This window comes from Sinocyclocheilus anshuiensis, unplaced genomic scaffold (assembly GCF_001515605.1).
Source record: "Sinocyclocheilus anshuiensis isolate Anshui unplaced genomic scaffold, SAMN03320099.WGS_v1.1 scaffold1029, whole genome shotgun sequence".
Lineage (NCBI taxonomy): Eukaryota > Metazoa > Chordata > Actinopteri > Cypriniformes > Cyprinidae > Sinocyclocheilus > Sinocyclocheilus anshuiensis.
This window is the reverse complement of record NW_015554125.1, coordinates 32978-39731: the sequence shown is the minus strand read 5'-3', so window position 1 is coordinate 39731 and position 6754 is coordinate 32978. Positions and strand designations below refer to the sequence as shown.

Genomic DNA, 6754 nt, shown 5'->3' with positions numbered 1-6754 from the left:
ACAATGACCTGAAGGATATGTGTGTTCATTCAAAGAAAGGTTTTCCTATGAATTAATTAGAGAAGAGTCCATTTTTACTGTGCATTGTGTCTCTTCATATGGAAAAGGTAGTGATTTCCTCTACCCACGTTCCTTTGGGCAATAAAACCAGTGATATCAGCGTTGGTTGCCATGGTGACCAGGGGCCTGGTGTCTTTCTGAGGTGTTAAGATGCATTTCGGGGGAAGGGTCCGTAGGTCCTCATATGGCTTGTTAACTGAGGGGTGTTACAGAGTATTTGTTAAATATAGCTAACAAAATATATATTGTGTGTTTGATTGGTCCAGACGCTACAATATAGATAAGACTATATAAGACAGAATAAACAGAAGTTAAAGGTACCAAAGTTCCTTAATATCAGTTGTAAAGTCCAAAAATGCCAACAATAAGAGGTGGAGTAAACAAAACAAAAAATAGACCAAAAATAGTCAAGCAGAGAGGTGGAAACATACAGAAAAGGCAGTCCAGGTACGGAGTGGCAGCCAGACGCGCACAGTGTTCCTGACCCGGAAGTCACATGAAACAAAAATCAATGCAAAAAGACTGTGGAAGATGTGGAACAGGATGGAAACATTCCTGAAAGGAGTGTCCAGCGAAAGATGCAGAATGCAGGAAATGTAAAAAACGAGAACATTTTGAAGTTGTATGTCGGATGTATAAATTGGACTCTGTTTCGCAACAGGACAGAGAATCCTCTGAGGAAGAGGAGTATGCATTTCTGGGGAAAATGTCAACAGAGACTGTTATAAAATGGACAGAGACTGTCACTGTGAATGGAACTCATGTTAACTTTAAATTCGACACAGGAGCAGCCGTGTCTGCAATTCCAGAGAAAATCTTCAAAGCGAACAAGTTTGGTGAGTTGAAAACACCCCCAAGAGTACTGTATGGTATCCAACATACTGGATGTAAAAGGATGTTTTCATTGTATATTGAGTGCAAAACGACACAACACCATTCAAGACATTTATGTTGTAAATAAATTCACAAAATCTTTCCTGGGTCTTCCTGCCATAGAGGCTTTGAATCTCATTCATCGAATTGAAACCGTCACACAACAACATACCAACTACATTAAAGCATTCCCATCAGTGCTCAGTGGCCTAGGTTTACTGAAAGACCCGTGTCACATCGAGTTGCAAAGGGGAGCAACACCATATGCATTATCAACACCCCTCAGAGTCCCCATACCTCTTAGAACAAAAGTGAAAGAGGAACTTGATAGAATGGAGTCAATGGTAGTCATTTCAAAGGTGAGCGGTCCCACAGAATGGTGCGCTGGAATGGTAGTAGTTCCCAAACCAAATGGAAAAATCTGTATATGTGTGGACTTGACGAATCTAAACAAATGGGTCAAGAGAGAGCGCCACATCCCACCATCTGTTGATCAGTCTTTAGCTATGCTGTCAGATGCTACGGTTTTCACAAAACTAGATGCAAGATCAGGCTTCTGGTAGATTCCCCTCACCCAAGAGTCAAGACCAATCACCACATTCATTTGGGAGATACTTTTTCAATAGACTTCCATTTGGAATTGTGTCAGCACCTGAACATTTTCAACGGCGAATGTCTCAAATGCTGGACTTTTTCAGTGGTGTTATATGTCATGCAGATGACATTCTTGTTTTCGGCCGAGACAAACTTGAACATGACCAGCGTCTGAACATGTTCTTGACGAAACTCCAAGCAGTGGGACTCACGCTGAATGAAAAATGTGAGTTTGCTAAGACTAAAATACTTTTCGTCGGACACAAAATCACAGCAAAAGGTTTGGAGGCAGACCCAAGTAAAGTCTGTGATATTCTACACATGCCAGAACCAAAGTGCGTGGCAGATGTACGCAGAGTCCTCGGAATGGCAAACTATCTTGCTAAATTCCTACCACAGCTTACTTCAGTCACCGCCCCACTGAAGGAACTGCTCAAACAGAAAAATGAATGGTTCTGGGATGAGCCACAAAGACAAGCTTTTAACAGATTGAGACAAGAATTGAGTTCACCAAAAGTGCTGGCCGCGTATTCACCTTAAATAGATACGAAAATAGCTGCAGATGCGTCTTCCTATGGCATAGGTGCCATTTTGTCACAGAAACAAAAAGACGGAACATGGAAACCAATGACATACATATCCAGGAGTCTAACAGACACGGAGAAGCGCTATGCGCAAATTGAAAAGGAAGCGCTAGCAGTGACATAGGCAAGTGAGAGACTGGTTTCATACCTACAAGGACTGGACTTCACGATTCTCACTGACCATAAACCTCTCATACCACTGCTGGGAAGCAGGGGACTAGACGAACTCCCACCTAGGATTCTCAGATTTTGCCTTCGCTTGCTGCGATTCAGTTTTGACATCCAGCATGTTCCAGGGAAAAACCTAATCACAGCAGACAAACTCTCACATGCACCACTGGAGGTGGATCCAACACAAGCAGACTTACAGCTGGAAAGAGATGTAAATGTCTTTGTGGATGCAGTTGTGTCTTCCTTCCCAGTAATGGCCAGCAGACTGGAACAGATAAAGCAAGCTCAAGCAGAGGATGTCACCTGCAAAAAAGGTAAAAGAACACTGTTTCGCTGGGTGGCCAGAAAAACACACATTAAGCAAAGAGCTGATACCATATTGGCATGTGAGAGCAGAACTGACTGTACCGGATTACATTTTGTTGAAGGGGGACAGACTTGTCATTCCAGAGACACTGCAGAATGACATCCTGAAAAAAAATACATGAAGGGCACCAGGGGATAACAAAGTACCGGGCCAGAGCTCAACACTCTATCTGGTGGCCTGGTATCTCATCACACATTCGTCAGGAGGTGGAACAGTGTCACGCATGCAGTCATCACAAAATAGTTCACTGCAAACAGCTCTTACCTACTCCTCTTCCAGCACGTCTGTGGCAGAAAGTGTTTGAATGGAAAAATAAAACTTACCTTCTCATTGTGGACTATTTTTCCAGGTAAATGGAGGTTGCACATCTGAATATCACATCTGCGTTGGTCACAGTCAAAGCAGTCAAAGAGGTTTTTGCTCGTCATGGCATTCCGGAGGAGGTCATCTCCGACAAGGGACCACAGTTCGTATCACATACATTCCAACAATTTGCACAAGAAGGCAATTTCAAACACACCACGAGCAGCCCCCACTATCCCCAAACAAACAGAGAAGCTGAACGAGCAGTATGCACAAATAAAGGATTGTGGACTAAAGAAACCGATTACAACAAAGCCTTGCTCATGTACCGAGCTACACCTTTGGAGCATGGGTTTTCCCCTTCTCAACTGTTTATGGGTAGATGTATCCGCACCACTCTTCCACAAATGCAGAGAAAACTAGATCCAGTGTGACCAGACTTTCAAGAATTTAGGAAAAAACAAGAGGAAGCAAGAAAATGTCAGGCGATGTACTACAATCAACGTCATAAATCACATTCCTTGCCTCCCCTGCAGAAAGATCAAAAAGTGTGGCTTGCCACAGAGAAGATCTATGGAGCTGTTTCTCTAACTTGCTCAGACCCCAAGATCGTACATTATAGAGATTGACAGAGGGGTTCTGCGGAGAAATAGAAAACACCTTTGTCCCATTGGAGGTGTTTATAGAGCAGGCAGGGTTTACAAAGCCCCAGAAAGACTGAATTTATAGTTCAGTTGAGTCAGGGACTAAACAAAAGGACAGATGGATGAATGAGAGTTAGAAAAAAATAGATAAATGTTAATGTGTTGAGTTAATAAAGGTTGAATATTATAATACAGTGTTGAGAAAGATAAGGTTATAACATGTTCGTTGAAAAGAAAACGTTATATGTTGTTGAAGAAAAGATGCATTACTTAGCTAAAAGTAGGTGTTGTAATGGTAGGGACTTCATTACCCATGAGGGCTAGAGCGCGGAGGAGTGATGATGTAGGAGGAGACGGAAATAAAGGGGTCTTCGCCATGTGAGTTAGAGATGACTGTGTGCTGCGTATTTATTGAGAGTTAATATAGAGAACATTATACACCCTCTTAACCCAGGCTTAATATTATAACTTAAAACTCGTTTCGATTTGATTTAATTTGTGTATTTGAGTAAATGCTGTATTAAACAAATTTCAGGGCTGTGTATAGGTCATTACACACAAAAAAAACTGCTACTTTTTTAGTGGAAAAATGGTTTACAGGGTTATAAAATAACTCTCAGGTTACTTGCATAACCTCGGTTTCCTGAGATTAGGGAACGAGCGTTGAGTCAGCGTTTTGACACTAGGGGAACACTCCTGTTTACTCTGTTACTGAAGCCTGATTTGTTCACGTTTGTGTAGCTGCACAAACCAGTGGCGTTCGAGCCTGCCAGAAGGGGAGGAGCCGACTGCTATATAAGTCAGCTCAGAGCGCCATAGCCAACTATGAGGGTCTATGGACCCTTCCCCCAAAATTCAACTAACACCTCAAAAAGGCAGGTTCCATGGCAACCAAAGACAAATAATTTAATAACACTGATTTAATTGCTCAAAGGAATGCGGGCATAGCAACTCTCACTCATTTATCTCATAGGAAAGACACATAATGCCCATAGAAATGGACTGTTCTCTAATTAATTCACAGACAAACCTTTTTTTGAATGAACACACATATCCTCAGAACATTGTGTGTATCATTACTGTTTTGGTATGGTATACTGTTTTATGCATGTGTTATGATAGATCACTAGTTAATATAACCTCACCCATAACATGTTTGAGCTCCAAATTACGTTTCCCATTTGTTGATTTGCATGACATTTTGCTAACTATGTTACATATTAGTATTATAAGAATCTAGAAGATTCTTCTCTTTAACACCCAATCGAGTTTCATATGCAAAACCCCATGCTAGAGACAAAGGATCGTAAAATTTCCCTCCAAAGGTACCATTCCTCGTTGGCTCACTCAAATCCTGAGGGTGTTACGCCCCTCATACTTTAAAGATCACTGATCACTAGATCAGCGTGCTTATTTTCTGCTGAGCTAGATGCCTTCTAGAGACCTTTAAGATTGTGCCAGGCTGTGGCCTTGTCTTTCCATTCACCAAAGATCCTTGGATTTTAGCTGATGTCTCTCTGGCTCTGTGCTCTTCTCTCATCACGTTCCATCTGGGAGAAAACTCTCCTGACCCCCACCGAGTCAGAATAACATCTTTTGGAGTTCCTCTTCAAACCCAGAAGAACGTGATCGCGACTCCAACACCACCGAACCTCCAAACCATCAACCCTTTCATCTGAGACTGCATCCGGGTGCTCGTTCAACGGCCAAGGCAATGCAAGTATCGTGCATTTAACTAAACAAAACAGAGGTTTAGCATAAGCTGTAGACAGAGGCGCCATGCCCCCTCAGATTTCTGAGCCAAGTGCATTTTGAAAGCAGCTTCCAAAACACAAAAATAGCCGAATAATATTTTTTATATTTGATACGATCACACAGGTAACTGTCAATACGACCAGAGGCGTCATGCCCATTCAAAGTGATTTCAGATTTCTGAGCCAAGTGCATTTTGAATGCAGCTTCCAAAAGACAAAAATAGCCGAATAATATTTTTTTATATTTGATACAATCGCACCGGTGTGATTAGATCGTTCAGTGCGGCACAGCATCAGCTGCTAAATTAAAATATGCATTCGCTGGCTGGCACTGAGCCAGAAATACACGCGTTTTTACAGTGCTGCGCATTATAACCACACACACACGATTCTGTTGAGCTTATGAATGCAATGGTCAATCAGAGACGTTCAGATGAGTCATCGCTGAAACGCGGTGTTTTGCTCTCATCAGAAAAAACAAAGTGCAGATGTGCTTCACAGCGAGTTGTACACAGTCCGCCATTGCTGCACTGACGAGAATGTCTCCCAAGCATTTTAGGTGTTCTGTAGCTGGATGTATGAATCCACATAGGTCTCTCCATTTACTCCCGAAATCTGAGCCGCTGAAGGCGAGGTGGATTAATTTTGTTTTCGAAGAAAATGCTTCCTCAACTCTACCGAAATTCGTTTATGTCTGCGTGAATCATTTTACACCGGACTGCTTTGTGAATGAGGGTCATTATAAAGCAGGTTTTGCACAAAAGTTGTTCCTTAAGGATGGAGCAGTGCCAACTGTTCGTGATCCAGCTACACCTCCAGAAGAAGTAAGTATTACATGTTAGTTTTCCAAATTGCCTTTCTGTAAGAGCTTCTTGGCACTCTGTAAGGCTATTGTTGCTCAAGCTACCATTGTCTGTCTGTTTTCACTGATGCTGCCTTCACGTGCTACCAGAATGATCGTAAATAGGAATGTAGGAGTTAAAACTGCATATGAAAGCAATGTGAAGTCGACCGCTAGAATTAGTCGAGCTCATAATCACAAGTGGGGCTTATAAAGTTTGCAATAGCATGCAGCTTATGAATGCAATGGCCAATCAGAGACGTTCAGATGAGTCATCGCTGAAACGCGGTGTTTTGCTCTCATCAGAAAAAACAAAGTGCAGATGTGCGTACGAATGTAAGTAAGATAGTCATTTCACAGTGTAAACAGCTTCAGTGGTTTTAATGGGAGTTTTTGAGAGTGCCTCTGGCTAGACTGAATTAAAATGTTCTTTGATAACGTAAATGTTCTTTGCTCTCTGTAAAATGAAAGCGTTATAATTAGTAATTTACAATATTGTTATTAAATTCACATTAAATACAAAGTCAGTCGTATTAAAAATATTTTATGGCATGACACCCATA

General features: G+C 41.7%; 1 protein-coding gene and 1 long non-coding RNA gene across 2 annotated transcripts in view; both read right to left on the bottom strand.

The window, feature by feature from the left end:
• LOC107670142 (leucine-rich repeat-containing protein 53-like) overlaps positions 1 to 6754 on the bottom strand; it is a 58075-nt gene that overhangs the window by 26113 nt on the left and 25208 nt on the right.
• Positions 1 to 6754, bottom strand: part of LOC107670146 (uncharacterized) — a 13468-nt gene that overhangs the window by 424 nt on the left and 6290 nt on the right. The window contains exons 2-3 of the long non-coding RNA XR_001632066.1: positions 4944 to 4950; positions 4623 to 4626 (exon numbers count right to left, since the gene is read on the bottom strand). This is a non-coding gene — a long non-coding RNA (uncharacterized LOC107670146). The remainder of the gene's footprint in view (positions 1 to 4622; positions 4627 to 4943; positions 4951 to 6754) is intronic.